Source organism: Oryctolagus cuniculus, chromosome 12 (assembly GCF_964237555.1).
Source record: "Oryctolagus cuniculus chromosome 12, mOryCun1.1, whole genome shotgun sequence".
Taxonomy (NCBI): domain Eukaryota; kingdom Metazoa; phylum Chordata; class Mammalia; order Lagomorpha; family Leporidae; genus Oryctolagus; species Oryctolagus cuniculus.
Window position 1 is genome coordinate 89481658 of NC_091443.1, and position 21592 is coordinate 89503249.

Sequence of the window (21592 nt, forward strand, 5' to 3'; positions counted from 1 at the left end):
TCCACCTGGTTCTCCCACGTGGGTAGCAGGGGTCCGAGCACTTGAGCCAGCCTCTGCTGCTCTCTCCATGCGCCTTAGCAGGGAGCTGGATTGGAAGCGGAGCAGCCAGGACCTGCAGCAGCGCTCACATGGGATGCCGGTGTCGCAGGCAGCAGCTTCACCCGCTGCACCACAAAGGCAGGCCCCCATGCCATCCGATTGTGCCTGTGCTCTGGGCAGGGCACACACCTCAAAGGCAGGTGTTTCCTGATGACCTGACAGCGGTCTCAGAGACCTGAGAGTCCGGGCCCATGACCAGGTCCTGGATGCCGCAGTCTCTCTGCAGGGAGCTGGAGCCACAGTCGCTAGCTATGGGAGGCGCTGGCCCTGGTTCTGTGAACAAAACCCACAGCTTTCTGTCTTCTGCACCTGGATGAAGCACCCGATGCCCACGTTATTTCTCAGCGCTCCCAACTTCTCATTCCAAAAAAATGTTCAGCGGCAGGCGTGGTGGCCCAGCAGGTTCGGCCACTCTGCTTGGGACACCCACATCCCGTATCCAAGGGCCTGAGATTGAGCTCTGCCGCCGCTTCTGATCCAGCTTCCTGCTAATGCACACCCTGGGAGGCAGCAGGCGACGGCTCGAGTGCTTGGGTCCCTGCCACCCACATGGGAGATCCGGATGGAGTTCTTTGGCCTGACCCAAACCTGGCTGTTGTAGGCATTTGAGGAGTGAACCGGCAGGTAGATCTCTTTCTGTCTCTGCCTCTCTGTCACTCTGCCTTTCAAATAAACAGAAATCAATACCTAAAAACGGCCCTCTGTGACTCTTTCCAGCATTTCCAGATATCAAGCCTGGAGTGAGATTTCAGATGTCCCTGGGTTTTCCCGTCGGCTGACAGCACAGGAGCCAAACGTCTATGAATCATCTCTCTGAAGGGGATCAGGGACCGGCTAGGCAGACTTCCCGCTGCTGGCCTGGGTCACATGGTGATGGCCACGGGACCAAAATGCAAACCAGAGCTCCAACAGGAGGGACCTCCAGCAGTGATAACTCCACCACAAAAGCCACACCGGACATAGAGAGCACATGTCCTTATTCTGAAGAGCATGCAGAGAGCTGAGGGGTTCTGCCATCACAGGACCAGTGGCAAAGGAGCATGTGGGCTTGTGGCCCAGGATTGCATCCAATGCAGGCAGCATTGCACGATTCCCCAGTGCGGTCTTTAAAAAAGTAGCCCATTACAAAGAATTCACTCCCCCCACCCAAATAATAACACATGCCCAAGCATACAGGAGAACTGAAAGAATGGTGCAGTCCCCACTGCATGCCACCGCGGGGAGTGTGCGTCTGACCGCACACACAGCTCTGCGACGTGCTGACCCCTCTCCTCCCAGCAACTCAGCTTCGCCCCGAAACACTTCAGCAGGTGCATCGTTCATGGTATCTGTTCCTGCTGCTTCTCTTTTTGGGTTAATATTTGCTTCCGGTGAAATGCACGAAGCTCAAGGGTGCGGTCCTGTCAGGTTGGACAAATGCCGTCACTCGTGCAGCCGGGCCCTGGAGGGGACGTCATCCTGCCACCCCTTCCTGTCTGAGGGCTTTTGGGGGAAGTTCCCGCAGGTCTCAAGAGCGGGAATCTCTGCTATCTTATTTACTCTTAGCTCTAGCTGCTTGGAAACATTGTGATGGGGCAGGCGTCGGGACTAGTGGTTAAGATACCTGCATCCCACCCCGGAGTGCCTGGGTTCAATTCCCGGCTCTGACTCCCTCCCAACTCCAGCGAGAGTGTGGGCATGTAGGGAGTGATCCGGTGGCTCGGTGCTTTCTCTCTGTGTCTTTCTGAGAAACAACAACAGCAATGCTGCGATACACTTGTGCTTGCTTGCAGCACACACACAGGAGTCGAGTTTCACATTGCTATGACATCTTTCTTTCCCAGCTCCCCGATTCCCTGGTCCGTTATCTTAAAGTCCTGCTGAAGCGCACATGCGGTTCTCCAAGCTGCTTCTTAGATCCTGGTTTTGGAACAAACGTGAACAAGGAAAGAAAGAATCATATTGGAATCATATTGGAATTTCCAGACGTTCAACGGTTTGTGGCCCAGATATGTGAAATTTAGGCTGGAATGGATTGGCACCCTGTCCACACTGTATGGACCTGTGTGTAGAATGTGTGTGTGTACACACACACACGCACACGTAGGCACACATGCAGCAGCAAAACCACCACTCCACACCCAAAGATCCCACCACGCTGTGGTCGTGCTGCCCAGGAGCCCTGCAGGGCCCAGGTCGGGAGGAGGCAGCGAGCCCAGCAGAGGCCTTGGGCAGCGGGGAGGCCAGCGCCTGTGATGATGATGGGGGGGGGGTTTGGAACAGGACTGGTGAGGACGCTTTGGCCTGAGCTCAGCTGCTGGCTACTTCTTGCATTTTCTACCCCTCCCCCACTCTCAGGGAGCCCCCTGGGTCTGCAGGTTCCACTCAGTCTGCGGAAGGGGAGAGGGGGGATGTGCGGTGGGCAAGGGCGTGAAGCTCTCGGCTTTGTTCTCCCTGGGGCAACCTGTGGAGTCGCCTCCCAGAACTCCCGACAGAGACCTCGTCTCACCCATACTTAGAAAGCTGTTTGAGGGCCGCCTTTGTGCCGCAGGGGGTTAAGCCGTCTCCTGTGCTGACCCCGTAGGAGCACTGGCTCAACTCCCGGCTTGCTCTGCTTTTGATCCAGCTCTCTGCTAATACTCCCAGGAAGGCACCACATGGTGATCCGAGCACCTGCGCCATCCTCCGCTGCTTTCCCAGGTGCATTAGCAGGGAGCTGGATCGGAAGTGAAGCTGCCAGGACAGGAACTGGTGTCCATGGAGGGTGTCAGTGTCACAGGCAGCGGCTTTACCCACCACGCCACGGTGCTGGAGGGGCTGCTTCTGACACCCGCCTCGTTCTGCCTGCCTTTCCTCTGTGCAATCATACAGACCAGAAACGCGCACTCCAGGGAGCTGTGTTTGATTTCCTCTATCAGTAGGGAAAGATGTGCTAACATTGTTTGGCAATTTGCTCTTCAGGTTTTTTTTTTTTTTTTTTTTTTTTTTAAGATTTATTTATTTGAAAGTCAGAGCTACACAGAGAGAGAAAAGGAGAGGCAGAGAGAGAGAGAGAGAGAGAGAGAGAGAGGTCTTCCATCTGATGGTTCACTCCCCAATTGGCCACAACGGCTAGAGCTGCGCCGATCCAAAGCCAGAAGCCAGGAGCTTCCTCCAGGTCTCCCACGCAGGTGCAGGGGCCCAAGGACTTGGACCATCTTCCACGGCTTTCCCAGGCCATAGCAGAGAGCTGGATAGGAAGTGGAGCAGCCAGGACTAGAACCGGCACCCATATGGGATGCCGGCGCCATGGGTGGAAGATTAACCTAGTGAGCCATGGCGCTGGCCCCTGCTCTTCAGTTTTAAAAAATATTTATTTAATCTTCTTGGAAGGGAGAGGAAAGAGGAGAGAGAGGGGGAGAGAAGAGGGGAGAGAGAGTGAGAGCGAGAGCGAGAGCTTTCATCTGCTGGTTCCCTGCCCCAAGTGCCCACAAGAGCTGATGTAGGACCCAGGTCCAGAAAGGGCAGTGAGTTAGACATGAATAAAGGAACTGGAAAATTTCCCATATTCTGTCTTCAGCCCTGAAAATTAGCTCCACCCCCTTCCATGCCAATCATGCCCATTTCCCACGGTGCACCTGGGTCTCCCACAGGAAGAAGTAGTGGATGCCACGGTGAGCATGGGTAAGCGGAGCTCCACCTGGAGACCATGAAACCCAGGAAACCTCACGCACACACACCCAGCTCAAACTCCACCCCATTTGTGTAGTCAATTAGGGCACCGTCCCCTATAGGGGACGGCTGGACTGGGGAGTGGCTCTCTCTTGGCCATCTCCTGTGCTCTGTGCTCATGGACAGCTGTGGGGCTCTCCTGTGGTAAGTGTCTCCCTGGTGGGGTTGCCCACACTCACCCCTGAATGTACTCTCACTCTCTCCCTGTAAACAGTCCTGCTTTCAGTCTGCACCTCACGCACGCCTCTGCTTTGAACTCCTGGCTCATACCGGCACAGGAACTTGGAATAAAAAAAAACTGGGATACACACTCCCAGGACACAACCAAGTCTGAACCAGGAGGCAGGAACTCCACCCAAGTCTCCCACATGGGTGGCAGGGACCCAAACACTTGAGCCATCAACTGATGGCTCCCAGGTGCGTGGGCAGGAAGCTGGACTCGGTGTGGAGTAGCTGAGGCCTGAACCAGGCACTCAGATTCGAGATGCAGGTGTCCCCCGCTGTCCCCTGCTGAGCCGCAGCACCCCACCCACCCCCTGCCACTCACACACACAAGGTGGGTCCCTGGCTGGGGGGAGTTCTGGTTAATCCCTCGTAGAAAGCATCGCCAGTGCAGCTTCACAGTTTGCATTTCTGCACGTAACTGATCCCGTTGTGCCTTACTGGGGGAGGCATCGTGGCTCAGGGATCTTTATCCACAGTTTGAATAAGGCACGCGCTCGCTTACCTGACTGGCAGGCCCAGGTCAGAGACTCCACCTCCAGGGGGTTTCCCATTGTGCCAGCGGCTTTCCCTCTTTAAAGTGGAGTCCCAGGGGGCCGGGGCGCTGGTGCAGTGGGTGAAGCTGCCACTTGGGATGCCGGCATCCCGGACTGGAGTGACGGTTTGAGTCCCGGATGCTGCACTTCAGATCTAGCTCCCTGCTAATGCACCTGGGACAGCAAGCAGATGATGGCCCGAGGACTTCGACCCCTGCCACCAGCGTGGGAGGCCTGGATGGCGTTCCAGGCTCCTGGCTTCAGCCTGGCCCAGCCCCAGCCGTTGCAGCTATTTGGGAGAATAAACCAGTGAATGGAAGATCTCTGTGTGTGTGTGTGTGTCAGTGTGCCTTTGAAATACATTCATACATAAATTGAGACAGAGAGACAGACAGAGGGAGAGACGGAGCCCCACCCGGTGCGAGACCATTGGTTCCGGTTTCCCACCCTCTCCCAGCCACCCCAACCCCCCCCCCCCCCAGCATCAAGTGTCCTTGCCCTGCCTTCACGGTTGCAAATCAACTGCTTTACTAAAATTAATCTACTGAACGGAGGGAGTGGTGCAGCCGGGCCTCATGAGGTCATTACTTCCCCTCCAGATAACATCTTGGTGGCTGCTCCTGTCTCCAGGGGTTTCTTTTCCAGGAACTCTAGGTCCGGAGCAACAAACTCACTAGCCCTTGCACGTAGCCCCGGCAGACCGAAGCCCGCTGCCCCAGCATCAGAATTCCCTGAAGAACACGGATCGCCGGCCAATCAGAGGAAGGCCACGAGCCCCGCTGACCAACCAGGGACCAGAGCACGGGCTGAGCATGCGCCTCTCAACTCCAAGGCAAGCTTCAAGAGCCTTCACCCCTGAGCTCTGGGGGAGCCCCGGACTTCAGTGAGAGGGGCCGGGGTGCTCGCTCCGCGATGACCACCTCCTTTCCCCACGCCCACGCCCACGCCCACGCCTGTCCCCGGGGTCAGTGATTGGCTGTCTGAGCGAGCCGGCGGCAAACCTCGTTTTGGGGCTACTTTCCCCGCCTTTCCACTGCTTGCCACTCCTCCACATTAAGTGCTCCCCAAGCGGCGCCCAGCCTCGGCACCCTCTGCAAGCCAGCAGTGCACCATGGGGTTCCTCGCCGCCCCGCGTCCGCATCCTGCTCCGGAGCCTGTCCCTAGCATTTCACCAAGGACGGGGCGCAGGGCTCGATTCCCTCCTGCCCAGCCTCTTGGCCCTTAGGGCCAGAAATGAGCTACTCGGGTTTGCAGAATGAACCATGGAAAGCAAAGGCTGCGTAAGTGGTTCCCGTATGGAAAAGCCCGAGTCCTCATTGACAAAGCTGCCCTGAGCCTCACACCCCGTCCGCGTTCTAGGTGTGAGATGTGTTTCCAACACATTTCTCCCCCTTTTTGTCCCCTGTCGTGTTCTCCGTCCTCCACGTGAAGTTTTGCATCCGGCTGTCTTCACTTAACAAGAACACATTCACTTCCACCGTATGGGGGGCAGCGGCTGGGGGGGTCCCCGTGGCCCCCAGCTCTAGTTTTTCGTAGCCTTTGGAATCCTTTCCTCTCCACTGCGGGCTGGGCACCCCAGCTCGCTTCTAATGACTAGAGGAAGGATGTCACTTCCAAGGTGAGGTCCCTAAGGGCTGGAATGTATGAGGAGGAAGCCATGTCTCCCGCCCAGAGTCACCCAGGACCCGAGACCTGCGTGTAAGTCTCTGGGTCCTCTCCCAGTCCAGGCGCTGGTGGGCTCTCAGATTCCGGGCCCACCCACACAGTGGGGGGGGGTAATAAAGCTTGTCATCGAAGTCACTGAGGCTGAGTGTCATTTGTAACTCAGGGATACATGCACATCCCCTACACATTCTGGGTCGGCCTTGTCCCGTGGCTGGACGTCCAGCTGTATTTAAAGCCCCTTGAACACAGAGTTCAATGTTAGAAAGCATTTTCCTGTCCAACAGGTCTTTTTTGAATTTAGGATTATTTCCTAAGGATGACCCCAGCTGAGAGATGGTCGACGCCAAGATTGTAACGCTTAGGATTGCTCATAAATCTCCCTAAATTGCTATTCCCCAGGGAAGGGCACTTGACCAAGTTGGGCCACCAGGAGGGTCTTGGTCCCCATTTCTTTTTTTGGGGGGAGGGGATGTCACCATTTCTGCATCTTTGTTTTCTTCTTGAAGAATTAGTCATTATTTTGTTTATTTGAGAAGGAGAGAGAGAGCGCGCGCACCCCCACCTGCACTGGTCCATGCCTGGACGGCTGGGGCTGGGCCAGGCAGAAGCTGGGAGCTGGACACTCGATCCAGGACTCTCATGCTGGTGGCAGGGGCCCAAGTGCCTGAGCCATCCCCTGCTGTCCCCCAGCGGGCGCGGCAGCAGCTACAAGCTACCCCAGGCCATTTGCTTCCCAAGAGTGAGCCGTCCCCTGCTCCACAGCCGCCCAGCTTGTCTGCTTCACCTGAACCAAACACCCGGGCGGAACCTCAGGCTTCTCCTTCAACCCCCAAGGACTCAGAAAACCCCTTTATGCTTTGAGAAAACTGGCCCCAAGTCCTCCCTCCCTTTGGGGACCTTGTCTCCCGTAGGCTGAGGCCAGGAAAGTACCCTGTGGCTTTGCCAAGCTGTCCCCTCCTGCAGCTCCAGCCCCGCCCCCAGCCCAAGCTGTTTGCAACCCCTGCCACTGTGGCCAAGCAAACAGGAAGCGTCTGAGTCACCCATTGTCCTGGCGTCTGCGCCCTGCGCTCTGGTGTCAGGAAGGGCGAGGAGAGGAGAGGTTGGTGCCACAGAGGCCAGCCCCGTCTTGTGGGTCTCTCTGCTCCCCCTGTGAGACCCCAAACAGCCCGCAGCCCAGGAACTTCTCCCCAGTTCTCCCCGGGAAAAGACAACCAGCCCTAGCTTCAGATTTAGGATGCAAAAATTGGTTCAGCTTCATGCTGACCATGGCCTGGGCTGGCGGTTCTCATCTGTGGTTGCCCATTATAATCACCCGGGGAGCTTAAACAACTCCTGACACCTGGGCGCCACCCTGAGATCAGGTTTTTTTTTTTTCATTTTTTTATTTAAGAGAGAGAGGGAGAGAGAAGAGAGGCAGGCAGAGCTACCATCTGCTGGCTCACTCCCCAAATGCAGGGAGGGGTCCTGGCTGAAGCTGGGGAACTCAATCCAGGTCTCCCGTGTGGGTGGCAGGGACCCTCGTCCTTGCCTCCCAGGTGTGCAGCAGCAGGAAGCTGGATTTGGGGACAGAGCTGGCAATGGCACCCAGGTCCTCCGGTGTGGGACGTGCACGTCCTGAGTAGTATCTTCACCTGCAGGTAAACGCCCACCCCAGGTGTACATTTTAAAGATCCCAATGGCTTCCCCGTGCATGGTGCGTGCTGTGGTTCCTAGGGTCTGCGGTGTCTCGTGAGCCTGCACCAGGGCGGCGACCCTGCAGGTGCAGGACTTGGCACCGCCCCTCCTCCTCCGCTGGTGTCTGGGCTGTGAAACCCTCCCCTCCTGTGGGTGCCCAAGGGAAGCCAGACCCGGGCGGGTGGAGAGCTGGCTCCCAGGAGGAACGGGAGTCCCGTCCATGAGAGAAAGGCAGGCTTGCTGGGAGCCCTTGGAGAACTGGAGGCGTGCAGATGAGCACGTGGGGGCAGCTTTGCAGGGCGAGACATTAAGACGCTCGTTTGAATCAAGTTGTCCCCAACGATGGATAAAATAAAAGAACAGACTCCTTGAAATCCCAACAAAAGTTTGAAGCAGGACAATTCTGACCTTCAGGATCATCTGCAAGGTCCTGGGTTGTTGCTGAACTTTCCAGAAAGGTTGACATTACCTTCCTGGACATCCACAGGTGTTCCCTTGATGATGAGACAATCCAGCTTGTACAAACGCCAATACTTGTTCCCTGTAGGAAACATTTAATAACTGAAATCATCAAATAACAAAAGGTTCGAGCATTCCAACTGACAAATTGAAATAAAACGGTATTACATATTAGTTATATATAAATACATTTAAAAAGATTCATTTATGGGGCCAGTGCTGTGGCGCAGTGGGTTAAAGCCCCAGGCTGCAGTGCCAGCATCCCATATGGGTGCTGGTACAAGTCCCGGCCACTCCACTTCCAAAACAGCTCCCTGCTAACGCACCTGGGAAAACAGCGGAGGATGGCCCAAGTCCTTGGACCCTTGTACCCATGTGGGAGACCTGGAAGAAGCTCCTGGCTCCTGGCTTCAGATAAGCTCAGCTCTGGCCGATGTGCCCATTTGGGAATGAGCCAGCAGGCGGATGGAAGATTCTCTCTCTCTGTACTAAATCAATCAATCAATCAATAAAGGTGGTAGGACTTCGACAAGAGGGCTGATTTGTCTGCTGCCCCCTTGTGGTCATCTTCCAAAGTGCCCTGCACTGAACAAGTGGAGCAGGCTCTGCCCCCAAAAAGCTCTTGGTCGGTGGGAGGGAAAAGCAAGGGTGCAAGGGTCTCAGAGCCCAAGGCAGAGTGGTTTCCCGGAGAGGAAGACAGAAGGGCAGACAGAGAGGGGCTCCTGCTAGAGGGAGTGGGAAAGCCTGCCTGAAGGGAAGACAGGTAAGCATCATTCCGGGGGCCCCAGTGGGGCCAGGGGGACCCCAGGCTGAGACAATGGTGACTCTCAGGGCCACCTGCCAGCTTAAAGTTGCATCCAATAGGAAGATTGGTCCCAAAAATCTCAAACTGACTTTACTAAAGCAGAGGTCCTCTTCCATTCTTATGACAGTGTTCTGATAGACTTTTTTCTTAAAAAAAAAAAAAAATTATTTCAAAGACAGAGTTACAGGTTCACTCCCAAATGGCTGCAATAGCTGGGGCTGGGCCAGGCTGAAGCCAGGAGCTTCTTCCAGGTCTCCCACGTGTTCGGCTGCATTCCCAGGCGCATTAGAATTGGATTGGAAGTGGAGCAGCTGGGACTCGAACTGGTGCTCATATGGGATGCAGGTGCTGTAGGTGATGGCTTAACCCGCTGTACCACAGTGCCAGCCCCAAATAAACAGTTTTTATAACCAGCCTATAGACACAATTAAAGACAAAGATACTGCCGTAATTGTAAAATAAAGGGGAAATCAGTGGACAGCACAATAGGCTGTATTTCAGTCTGAACGGTTGCGGGTCACTGCATGAGGAAGATCCTGCCTGTCACTAAAGATAGAAGCACAGAGAATGGTGCACCTGGACTGCAGGTGGATTCCAGGTGTCCTCCTGGTGGGTCGCCGGCCGTGCCTTTCTGAAGGAGCCCTGTTTCTTGATAAAATTCCAAGTGAGACAAAACCCTTCTCTGCCCTTGCCCTCCTAGAATATTCAGTGCATGTTTTAAAGTTATTATTTCCTTACCTTTTCATTTATTTGGAATACAGGGAGCTGGGGGCGGGGACCGAGACTGATTTTTCCATCCACTTTGTGGGGAGCAACCCGGACTAGACTAAGTTACTGGAATTAAGACTTATTCTATGCATCTGCTCTCCCACAATATGGTGCTGGGAGAGGAGGAAACAGCTTCTACGCAGCTGCCTCTTGCCAACTTGAGTGATGACTTCCAGGAGCTGATCCTGCTCCTGATTGGAGGAGAGCAGCGTACTCGGCGTGTGGGCAGCCGAGTTGGGATTGGTGGAAGAGGACTATAAAGGAGGAGAGAGACAACATGCACCAGGAACATCTAAGGGGAACATCTATCTGAAGGAACACCTGTGCAGCCCCCGAGAGAGCCGGCCGGCGGTGTGCCGCTCCCCCGCGGAAGTGGGGAAAGTGGCCAGGGGGAACTGCCCTTCCACGGAGGTGGAAGGGACGGTAGCCAACCCGGGAAGAACCAGCAGCAAACCCGGGGAGGGCCGAGCAGACAAAAGAACAGCACAGGGTCCTGTGTCGTTCCTCCACGAAGAGGGGGAGTGACATAATGGTGCCGTGACTCGGATATGAAGCCTAGGCAGGGTTTAGTGTCGTTCCTCCATGAGGAGGGGAGCGACACACTTGACAGCTGCCCCATGGTTCCCTGCTGTCACCGGCCAACTTGGGGGCTTGGGATGAGGAGCGAGTGTGGGACTGCGAAGTGTGAAGCCAGTTCTGGCCCAGCCACGTGCACTGTGATGACGCCCAGCGCTGGGGCTGGGGACTTGAGGTCTGCAGACTCTTCCACTCCACTGGGAGCGAGAGTCACTGTTGTCATGATGATGGCTGACGTGGTTGAACCTGTGTACCCGTGTCTCACGGCCGGGTCGCCCTTCTCTCTCTCTCTCTTTCTGACAGGCAGTTAGACAGTGAGAGAGAAAGAGAGACAGAGAGAAAGGTCTTCCTTTACCGTTGGTTCACTCCCCAGATGGCCGCCACGGCCGGCACATTGCGCTGATCCGAAGCCAGGAGCCAGGTGCTTCCTCCTGGTCTCCCAGGCGGGTGCAGGGCCCAAGCACTTGGGCCATCCTCCACTGCACTCCTGAGCCACAGCAGAGAGCTGGCCTGGAAGAGGGGCAACCGGGACAGAATCCAGTGCCCCGACTGGGAGTAGAACCCGGTGTGCTGGCGCTACAGGTGGAGGATTAACCTAGTGAGCCCTTCTCTCTCACAAGTGGCTGCTGCCACCATCGCCCAGTTGGGACACTGTGGACCGACCCCCAGCCCAGGTGTGTCAGAGCAGCCGCCGGGACTCAGATCTCAACCCAGCACCGTATGGCTTGGGTTGCAAGGAGGCCCTGCTGGAGAGGCAGCTCCTGGGGTTTTTCTTTGTGCTTTGACTTCTTGGGAAAGGGGTGCAGGGTGCCTTTGAGAGAGGAGAACCCAGCAGCCAGACGCCCCACCTGGGGAGCGGCAACTTCAGAGAAGCTTCCCTGCGGGGCAGGTGTGCATGTCCCAGGAGCGCAGGGGGTGGGCGCTTCTCGGTGTCAGCTTTGAGCAGCTCAGTCACGACTTGGGAGCCTGTGGGGTCCCGGCTGGGGGCTGCCCCTTCCTGTCACCGGGGCAACGTCCGACTTGGGGTCTACCCACCTCCGTTCCCCACCTCCTTTGCTCCCTCAGCCCCAGAACTAAGGTATGTGGTGCCCTACGAGAAAAGGCCTCTGTCTACTTGTCTCTCCACGGAATGCCCGGGCCCTGCCTGGCTCTGCAGGCGAGTCCCGGGGCAGGGGCTGCAGGTGCGGGGTCTCAGCCACCTGGAGCAGCCCCTGCCCGGCCTGCTGCACCTGTCCATGGCCTTCCACACAGAGCCACTCAGAAAATGAGTGTGGGTGCATGAAGGTGGGGGGGAGTGACTCCCAGACAGAGGGGGCTCAGGGGGCTGCCGGCTGGGGTCTCCAGCACCGGCCTGGTATAAAGGATCATTCATTCTTGACAGGTGTGTGGCGGGTGCCAGTGGCCAGAGCTGTCAGCGGGATCTCATCAGCCGGAGGTGGGCCCCCCTCCTAGAGCCGTGGTGGAAGTCGCCATTTCATGCTGATCCCACGCGGGCAGCCGAGAGCCAGCCCGGCTCGGGGGCGGGCGGCACACACAGGCCGAGGCCTCAGTGGAGAGAGGAAGCAAAGGGTGACTCAGGTCAGCCGCCGACCGTGGGAGGCTGTGTTTGGACTCTCGTATTCCTCACTCTCTGGGGAGGGGCCTGGTACTCCCATTTGACAGATGGGAACATGGAGTTCAGAGGTTTTATGAGCTTGGTAGAGGTGTGTGGCAGGCAAGTGACAGAACCAGAATTCCCACCCTACTCCTAATGGGCTCCTCTTTCCCATCCTGCCCCAGAGCTTGGGACGGGGACGGGGGGGGGGGTTCCAGGGAGTGAACCCGGCAGTGCAGCAGGAGCGAGTCTCAGGCCAGAGACTTGGGCTGGTTTTTTTATCATTCCCCACGGCTCCTGTTTCGAGGCCTCTTTAAGAGGGGAAGCGGAAGGCGGCAGTGACGTAGACTTCGTCTCGAGCAGTCCCAGTTCTCCACACCCTCCTTTTAAAACATTTTAAATTTATTTTCATTTTATTTGAAAGGCACAGGGTCACCGCTGTGGTGCAGCAGGTTAAGCCGCTGTCTGCAGTGCCCACATCCCATATGGATGCCAGTTCAGTCCCGGCTGCTCCACTTCCAATCCAGCTCCCTGCTAATGAGCCCGGCAAAACAGCAGGAGATGGCCCACGTCCTGGGGCCCCTGCACCCATGTGGGAGACCCGGATGAAGCTCCTGCCTGGCTCCTGGCTCTGGCCTGTCCAGCCCCAGCCGTTGCAGCCATTTGGAGAGTGAACCAGCAAATCAAAGGTTCTGTATCTCTCCCTCTCTCTCTGTAACTCTGACTTCCAAATAAATAAAATAAATAATTTTTTTAAAAGAAAGGAATGTGCATGGTGGGGAGGGGAGAGCCCACTCACTGGCTGACTCCCAAATTCCTGCAACGGGGGCCAGGAGCCAGGACCTCAATCCCGGTATCCCAAGGGTGGCAGGGACACAGCTACCTGGGCCATCCCCACTGCTTCCCGGGGTCTGCATTAGCAGGAGGCTGGAGGCAGGAGCCAGAGCCAGGAATCAAACCCAGACCCTCTGCTACGGGACCAGGGTGTCTGACATCTTAAATGCTGGCAAAGTGCACACCCAGCAAAACAGTTGTTTGTATTTTTATAAAGTTGTGTTTATTTGAGAGAGAGAGAGACAGAGAGCTCCTATGCACTGTTTTACTCCCCAGATTCTGCCACATCTTGATCCCGGGCTGTGCCAGGCAGCGTCTGGGAGCTATGAACCACAGCAGGAACCTGCTGCCCCCAGGAGTGTGCATCGGCGGGGAGCTGAATTCAGGAATCAGAGGTGGGAATCGGACCCAGGCACTCAGCTGCTGGGCTAAACACCCACCCCCAAACAGTGTTTTAATTACTTTCTCATCCACCTGTTGGTGTCAAGTTGAACTCTGGATGTCAGGGGAGAGGTGGGGGTGGGTATGGCGCGCACTGGGACACTTGGAGGAGCCGCCCCCAGGGGGCACTCACACCCCATCTGGCAGCACCTTCGGGCCAGAGGGCCCTCCCAGAGTAGGGTCTGCAGGCTCCGCAGGTCAAGGAGATGCCCTTGGCAGGGTGGGGGCTGCTGTGCTGAGCTGGCCTCCTCCTGGCAGAGGCCCCCTCCCCCCAGAGGGTCTACCCTGCTCGGAGCAGTGCGAGGGTGGGTTCCAGGGAATCAGGATGCAAAACAGTGCAGAGTATTTCCAGGGCGAGGGGCCGTGTTCTCTTCAGTCTCACAGGAGAGGCTGCTGCCCCCCGCCCCCCGCCCCAGGTCAGGGGCCCAGGGGCCCAGGACAGGATCACTGCTTCCTGAGCCCTGGCTGGCCGGCCACTCTCTTCTCTGAGCACCCTGAGAAAAGGCAGACGGGGACTCCCCCCCACTCTCCTCTGCAGAAGTGGGAGCCTGGAGAGAGCCCCCCTCCCATGGTGCCTGAGCGGGACCCAGGACCCCCTGCGTGGGCAGGCGGAAACCTGGGCCTGCTGCTTCCTTCTCGCCCGCTGGGTCTCCTTTCCTCACTGGTGAGAACGGGGACTGAGCGCCTGCCGTGCCGGCTGCTTCTGAGAACCAAAAAGGACGCGGTCCCCTGGGGCAGCGGGCCTGTTCCCCGGCAGAGCCGGCCCTCTCAGCTCCTCCTGCGGGCAGTCACGGGCAGGCCTCCGGGAGGAAGCAGAAGGGTGGTAGGGGCTGGGTCTTCACACACAGTACAGGAGAGCAGCGCCTGGCACACAGTAGGTGCTTAGCAGATGCTCGTTTAGCAACAAGTGGGGGGATGAGGAAGGGGCAGCCAGACGTGTCCAGAAAAGCCTGGGAGTGGGCGGGAAGGGGCTGAGACACTCTGTCACTCAAGGCCCAGTTTTAGTTCTGCCGTGAGCTCCCTGGATGACCTTGGGCCAGTCCCTTCTCCTCTCTGGAATGCTTCCCCCAGGAGAAGCTGAGAGCGTTGGCCCAGGGGTTAAGTGGCCACTCAGGATGCCCACATTCCATACCCAAGTGCATCCTGGGAGGCATCAGGTGATGGCACCAGGACTTGGGCCCCTGCCAGCCACATGGGAGACCCCGAGGGGGTTCCAGACTTTGGCTCTAGCACTAGGGGAATGAACAGGCCAAGGAAAGACCTCTGTCGGTCTCTCTGTCTCTCTGCCCGCCTTTCAAACAAAATGAAAACAAATAAATAGGAGACGAAGTTTGGGGGTTGGCCCAGGAGGGTTCAGGCTGCAGCTGGCTGGAATGTCCCTGCTGTCTTGATGCAGGATTTGACGGGGGTGGAGGGATGGCCCGGAGGAGCTCAGGGGATCCGAAAGGGCCAAGGAGCGCGACCAGGGCGAGGAAATACTGCTGGGGAGGGGGCTCAGCCTATGGGGAGCCCCAGCTCCAGGCAGGGCAGCTGGGGACTGTGGCGACTTTCTGGGGCCACCCCTTGGAGCGAGTGTCTCTCAGAAGGAGGAGGAGCAGCAGGTTTGCAAACTGAGCGGTCGGTCGCCCAGCCCTGCTGCCAGCACTGAGTGGGGTCCCTGCAGAACTGCTGCTGGACGCTTTGGAGGAAGAAGTCCCGCCTCCAGCTGGGGCCCAGAGCCACCCCAGGCCTGGGCTGACCCTGCCCCCTGCACAGCCCCCTGGGCCCTGGGGGGACACGGTGGGGGCAGTGGGGCTGCCGTAGAGCTTTCGTTTAGCATGGCGATGTCAGAAGCTACAGGACACTAAACCTCCCGCCACTGTCCCTTCTGCGTCCCCTATTCTGGCATATTTCTGGGAGTCAGCTGGACGTTTCGTTTGTTCCATAGGCCGAGTCGGAGGCAAATCTGGGAACATAATCAGACAGGTTTTATGGCGCAGACAACGGCTTTCATCAGCAATAGCGCACGTGCTGTGTTGTGCGGGCGACCGAGGACTGTGCAAATGTGATTTCCAGGAGCTTCTCGCACGCCCTCCACCCTCGAGTTCAAAAGCAGCGGAGAATGCGCATGGGGACGGGCCACAGCCGGCGCCGAGGCAGGCTCGGCTACAGCACAGAGCCAAGCTCGCTTCTGACAAGAGGACCCTGTGCTTTCGTGAGGACTGCAGAATCACACGAGGTTTTTTTTGTTTGTTTGGTTTTTTTTTTTTTTTTTTTTTGACAGGCAGAGTGGACAGTGAGAGAGAGAGAGACAGAGAGAAAGGTCTTCCTTTGCCGTTGGTTCACCCTCCAATGGCTGCCGCGGCCGGCGCACCGCGCTGATCCGAAGGCAGGAGCCAGGTGCTTCTCCTGGTCTCCCATACGGGTGCAGGGCCCAAGCACTTGGGCCATCCTCCACTGCACTCCCTGGCCACAGCAGAGAGCTGGCCTGGAAGAGGGGCAACCGGGACAGAATCCGGCGCCCCGACCGGGACTAGAACCCGGTGTGCCGGCGCCGCAATGCGGAGGATTAGCCTAGTGAGCCGCGGCGCCGGCCACGAGGGTTTTGTTTTAAGACGAGTGGAAATCCTCCCTCCCTGCCCGGCCCATTGTCTGACCAACGGGTTGTTGCGAGATCCACCGTGTGTGTGTGTGACCCACACACACAGACCTTTCTCGAGTTTTTAGGGTACAAAATAAAATCATAGCCCTCCTCATTCTCTGAGTGACTGTGTTCATGGCCGTTTGGATTATTTCCAGTTTTCTCTCGTTGCCAACAGGGCTGATAAGACATTTTGTACCTAGTATTTACTCAATGATCTGAGTGTATCTACACGATAACGTCCCAGAAGTGGAATTACTGGCCAGTCCCGCGGCTCACTAGGCTAATCCTCCGCCTAGCGGTGCCGGCACACCGGGTTCTAGTCCCGGTCAGGGCGCCGGATTCTGTCCCGGTTGCCCCTCTTCCAGGTCAGCTCTCTGCTGTGGCCAGGGAGTGCAGTGGAGGATGGCCCAAGTGCTTGGGCCCTGCACCCGTATGGGAGACCAGGAGAAGCACCTGGCTTCTGGCTTCGGATCAGCACGATGCACCGGCCACAGTGCGATGCACCGGCCACGGCGGCCATTGGAGGGTGAACCAACGGCAAAAGGAAGACCTTTCTCTCTGTCTCTCTCTCTCACTGTCCGCTCTGCCTGTCAAAAAAAAAAAAAAAATCATTTTGGTACAAAAGGAAGACCTTTCTCTCTGTCTCTCTCACTGTCTGCTCTGCCTGTCAAAAAAAAAAAAAAAAAAAAAAAAGATCATGTTGGTACAAAACGTTCTGGAAGGCGTGCATACGGTGTTCATAATGTGGCGCTGTGCAGGCCCCCCGGGTTTCCTGACGGCCACTGCCCACTCCTGCATTCTCCGGTTCCTACTGATGATCAGAGTGCTTTACACGATCAGAGTCATCCTTTCTTTGCATAATTAACTGGCAACTATTTTTTCTTTGTTGCTTATGTTGTTTAATTTTATTTTGCTATTTCTAAAATCTATGTAGTAATAGTTACCAATATTCCCTTTATAGATTCTGGTTTTCTTGCCTACTTGTATTTTATGCTATTTATTTAAAAAAATGGAATTTGAGAGGCAGAGAGACAGACAGATGGACAGACAGTGTGCCCATCCACTGGTTCACTTCCCAAGTGCTTTGAATAGTCAGGGCCGGGAAAGGCCAATGCCAAGGGCCTGGAACTCATTCGGAGTTTTGTGGGCAGTGGAAACCCATCTGCTTGAGCCGTCTGTTTCTGCCTCCTAGGGTGCCCATCACAGGAAGCTGGAATCCGGAGCCAGAGCTAAGAATTGAACCCAGGCAATCTGATACGGGATATAGGCCTCAAAACCAGTGTTGTAACCACTGGACAATATGCCTGTCTGTTGCTTGCATTTTTAAAGAATATTTATTTAAGTATTTGAAAGGCAGAACCACAGAGAGAAAGAGAAATCTTCCATCTGTTGGGTCACTCCCCAAATAGCCACAGTGGATAGGGCTGGGCCAGGCTGAAGCAGGAGCCAGGAGCTTCTTCGGGGTCTCCCACATGGGTACAGGGATCCAAGCACTTGGGCCATCTTCTGCTGTCACAGGCCCATTAGCAGGGAGCTGGATTGGAAATGGGGCAGCTGGGACCGAAACTGGCACCCATATGGGATGCCGGCATCGCAGGCAAAGCTTCTCCCGCTCCGACAGCAACGGCCCCTGTTGCTTGTCTGTTTAAGGCTATAAGCCCGAGCGGCTGTGACGATGCTTTGTCAGATACCGACTTGTAGGGCAGAGAGGTTTTTGCTGTTTGTCGCTGAGGAGCAAGAGCTGCAGAGGGTCTGTCCTCTGGCAGGTCAGGGTGTGCAGGTGCAGCGACAGCCTGCATGGGCCGTGGAGAGAAGACCCAGGACTTGGCGCTCGACACCTGCCCTGGGTGCCTTTGACCTCAGTGTCTCCAAATGTGAAACGAGGTTGGACCAAGTGCCCTCATTGCAAGGTCACATCCTGTTTGAGCATTTGATGAGTCCAGTCTATTCCTGTACGGGGTGACCTCGGGTCACTGCCACTCTCAGGCCTGACGCCGGCGGGGCGGCAGGGTGGTGGGGGAGGGGGAGGTAAAACAGGGTGAAAGGTCAGGTCCTGTCCAGCACTGAGAACAGCTGGTGCATCAGAGGTACCGGCAAGCAGGTGAGAATGCCGACGCCCCTGCCACCCCCCACCTCCCTGGGAGTTCGTGGCAATGCCGATTCCCAGGCTCCACCCTGGACCCCTTAAACCAACACCGGAAGTTTAACAAGTCCCGGTCTTGTCAACAAGACTCATCAGGAGCCCAGATCTGGCAGGATGACCACGCCCTGGGCTCCGTCCCAGGCGGCTCAGCCCCCTGCTCCCCCAAGCCAGCTTCCCTTCGGGCTGCACTTTCAGAAGCAGGGCCTTGGGGCTGCACCACTGCATTTGCTCTTTGCTTAGTGCCTGGCCAAGGAAGAATGGACAGGATCAGGTCAGCCCAGCCCAGACCCCAGTGAGGGTGCAGCTGCTCTCGGCAGCACAGGCCCAGGACCAGGGAGGCATCTGGAAGCCGGCGGGGCCACGCTCTGGGGTGCTCTTGCTCGCCCTTCTGACACAGAGGGAGGGAAAGGGTGAGGGTCTGCCTGTCTCAGGCTGCACCTGTGAACAGTTGAAGTGGACTTCTGGGAAGCCCATTTTCCCCTCTGTATAATGAAGCCAGAGACGTGCACTTCCCCAGGTTATTCACAGTGAGATCAAATAGCATCGGAGCGAAGTAGCCAGGCTCACACCCAGCAGGTGTCCAAGTCAGTTCTGTCCAGCCCAGGAGCGGGAGAATGAAGCCATCATGGTGCCAGTGTCCTGGCTGTGCTTAGCGGGGTCAGACAGACCCGCTCTGCTCCTTTCAGGCTGTCGGAACCTAGAGGCGTTGTTTCATTTGCCTGTGTGCTCAGCCTGGTGGTCGGATCACTCTGGCACAGTTGTCACCAGGATTACAGGAGGCCGAGAGAGGGAGGCTGGCTGCGGGCAGCTGGCTACCCCCGGCCTGCGGGGGCCCTGGCTGCACGGAACAAAGTCCCCTTAGACTCTGCCCCATAGTGGCCCAGCTCCAGAGGGCGGGTGTACCCCCAGCAGGCCCAGCCTGTCTTGGGCTGCAGCCCTGTGGGGCATCCAGGTTTGGGTTGGTGGTGGGGCGAGTGGCTGGGCCTGGGTGTGGAGTCCCTGCCACGTGTTGAGCTGGGATGACGGGCAGGGGAGCACCTGGCCTGTCCCCGTGGCTCAGGGCCGGGGAGGGCCGGCAACTCGGCCCCTGTGGATCCTCACATTGTCCCTGAGACACAGCATGACGGTCTCACTTGACTGTTGGGAAACTGAGGCCCCCCAGCCGCCAGGGTGCGCTCCTGGCGCGGTCCTGCTGGGGTCTGACGGGCCAGCGCCTTCCCTGGGAAGGGCCGCGGCCTCAGAAGCCCCGTTTTACGGGGGGGGGGGGCATCTCAGAAGGGGCCATAGTGCCCACACGGATTTCCTGGGCATCTGTTCCTGGCCCTGTGCCCACGCCAAGGGAGCCAGGACGATAATCAGCACAGTTCAGCACAGACACGGGTTCAAATCCTAGCACTGCCACTGGCCAGCTATGGGGCAAGTCCTGTGGGCCCTCTGTGCCTCGGTCTTCCTCATCTGTAAAATAGGTACATGGGGAGTTAGAAGACTGCTTGGGACTGTGACATTTACAACTGTACAGGTTGTCCAGGGAGGGGTTTACTGACGCTCCCGAGCCGAAGCCCAAATGGCTGTCCCGGAAGGAGAGAAAGCACAGGGACAAGGAGGAGGGGTCTCGGGGGCTGCAGGTGCAGGGACATCGGCGGGACAATGCACTGTGGTGGCTGGAAGGCTGGAGGGGCAGTGGGCTCAGCTGGCCCTCCTTGCTTATTGGGGGGAGGGGAGGCAGAAAGAGGCCCAGAAGAGGCTTTTGCCCGAAGTCTATGCTGAAGCAGGAGCCAGGCCTGGCTCTGGCAGGTGCGCCTGGTCTGCACTTCCATGCACCCTGGGAAGCTGCTTTTCCCGCTCTGGGCCTCGGCTCCTCCCTCTGTGCTTGGCTTCTGGAGTGGGTGCATCACTTGTACAACGCAGGCCCGTGTCGCGTGGGGTGACCCCAGGGACCGTTGAGGTAGTCGGTGGCTCTCGCAGTGCCAGACACTCGGCCTCTGGGGCGGACCCCTCTGTCCCTTTCTCTGTGGAGTTCTGACCCCAGGACCCGGCGTCAGCTGGACCAGACTGACGGGGAAGGCGTCCAAGATGGGAGCTCCTCCCAGCGGGTTCCAGGGGCCTCTAGGGGAGAGGTGGGCTCTGGAGAGCATGGTCGCTTTGTCGCTCCTGGCTCTGCTGGGGACAAGGCTGCTCCGGGTCCTTGGCCCGTGAACCCCAGGCGTTCCAATCTCGGGGGGACCCGAGGCCAGGAGAGAAGCCCTGGGGGCCTGTGGCGGGGAAGAAGAGGAAGAGGAGGAGGCAGGGCCCGTGGCCAGCCAGGAAATGTCTGCCGGCTGGCACCAGGCATTCTTGAGCCAGCGCTTCCTGCAGGCAACCTGGTGACCTCAGCCCTCAGACATTCCGGGACAGCCCCCCATTCCAAAGAGGCCGGCCCATTGTCCCCGGGAACGGCCAGTGGCGGCAGCGCCAACCTCTCTGCATCCAAACAACATCCATTCACTCGGCAGTGTTTACTGAGTGCCCACTCTATGCGGGCACCGGGCCAGGCCCGGCCAGCCGGGAGGCACTGCAGCTGGGTGGTGGATGGCTCTGCGTGTTCCAGCCAGCCCCCTGCTCCTGGGGCAGCTGCCCTCCCCCTCCTCGCCTGCTGCTCTGCTTGGGACGCCAGGTCATCACCGGCAAGGCACGGTCCCTGCAGTGCTAGTCCCCGGGTGGGGACTGGCCCCACTCACGCCAAACTGCACTGGCGTTTGTTTTCCAAGGACCAAGAGGGGGTGATGGTCCTCCTTTGCAGACAGGGCACTGAGTCTCATGTCACACAGCTCCTGTGCCGGGATGCAGACCCTGGTGTTTCGGGGCCACCCGGGCAATTGGTACAATGGAGTTATCACCTCTGTTTAACCTGTTTTAAAAAGTTCTTTGAAAGGCAAAGAGACAGAGAGAGATCGCCCATCTGCTGGTTCACTCTGCAGCTGCCCGCAAGAGCCAAGGCTGGGCCAGGGCAAAGCGTGCAGCCAGGAACTCAATCTGGGTCTCCCGTGTGGGTGACAGTGACCCAGGTACCACCTGCTGCTCCTCCCCCGCACCCATCGTGATATGCATCAGCAGGAAGTTGAAACTGGAAGCAGCGTTGGGACTGGAACTCACGTTTCTGGTATGGGATACAGGCATCCCAAGCAGCATCTTTTTTTTTTTTTTTCTTTTAATTAATTAATTTATTTGAAAGGCAGAGAAAAGTCTTCCATCTACTGGTTCACTCCCCAGATGGCCCCAATAGCCAGGGCTGGGCTGGGCTGAAGCCAGGAGCCAGGAGCTTCTTCCGGGTCTCGCATATGGGTGCAGGGACCCCCGGTGGGCCATCTTCTACTGCTTTCTCAGGCCATCAGCAGGGAGCTGGATCAGAAGTGGAGCAGCAGGGACTCGAACCGGCGCCAATACAGGATGCCTCAGAGCCACAGGGCAGCGAGGAAGCTTCCCC

At 57.4% G+C, this 21592-nt stretch overlaps 1 pseudogene; it reads left to right on the forward strand.

Moving 5' to 3' along the window:
• Positions 1 to 6151: 6151 nt before the first annotated feature.
• Positions 6152 to 8464, forward strand: LOC138844804 (cytochrome c oxidase assembly factor 6 homolog pseudogene; annotated as a pseudogene).
• Positions 8465 to 21592: the final 13128 nt, after the last annotated feature.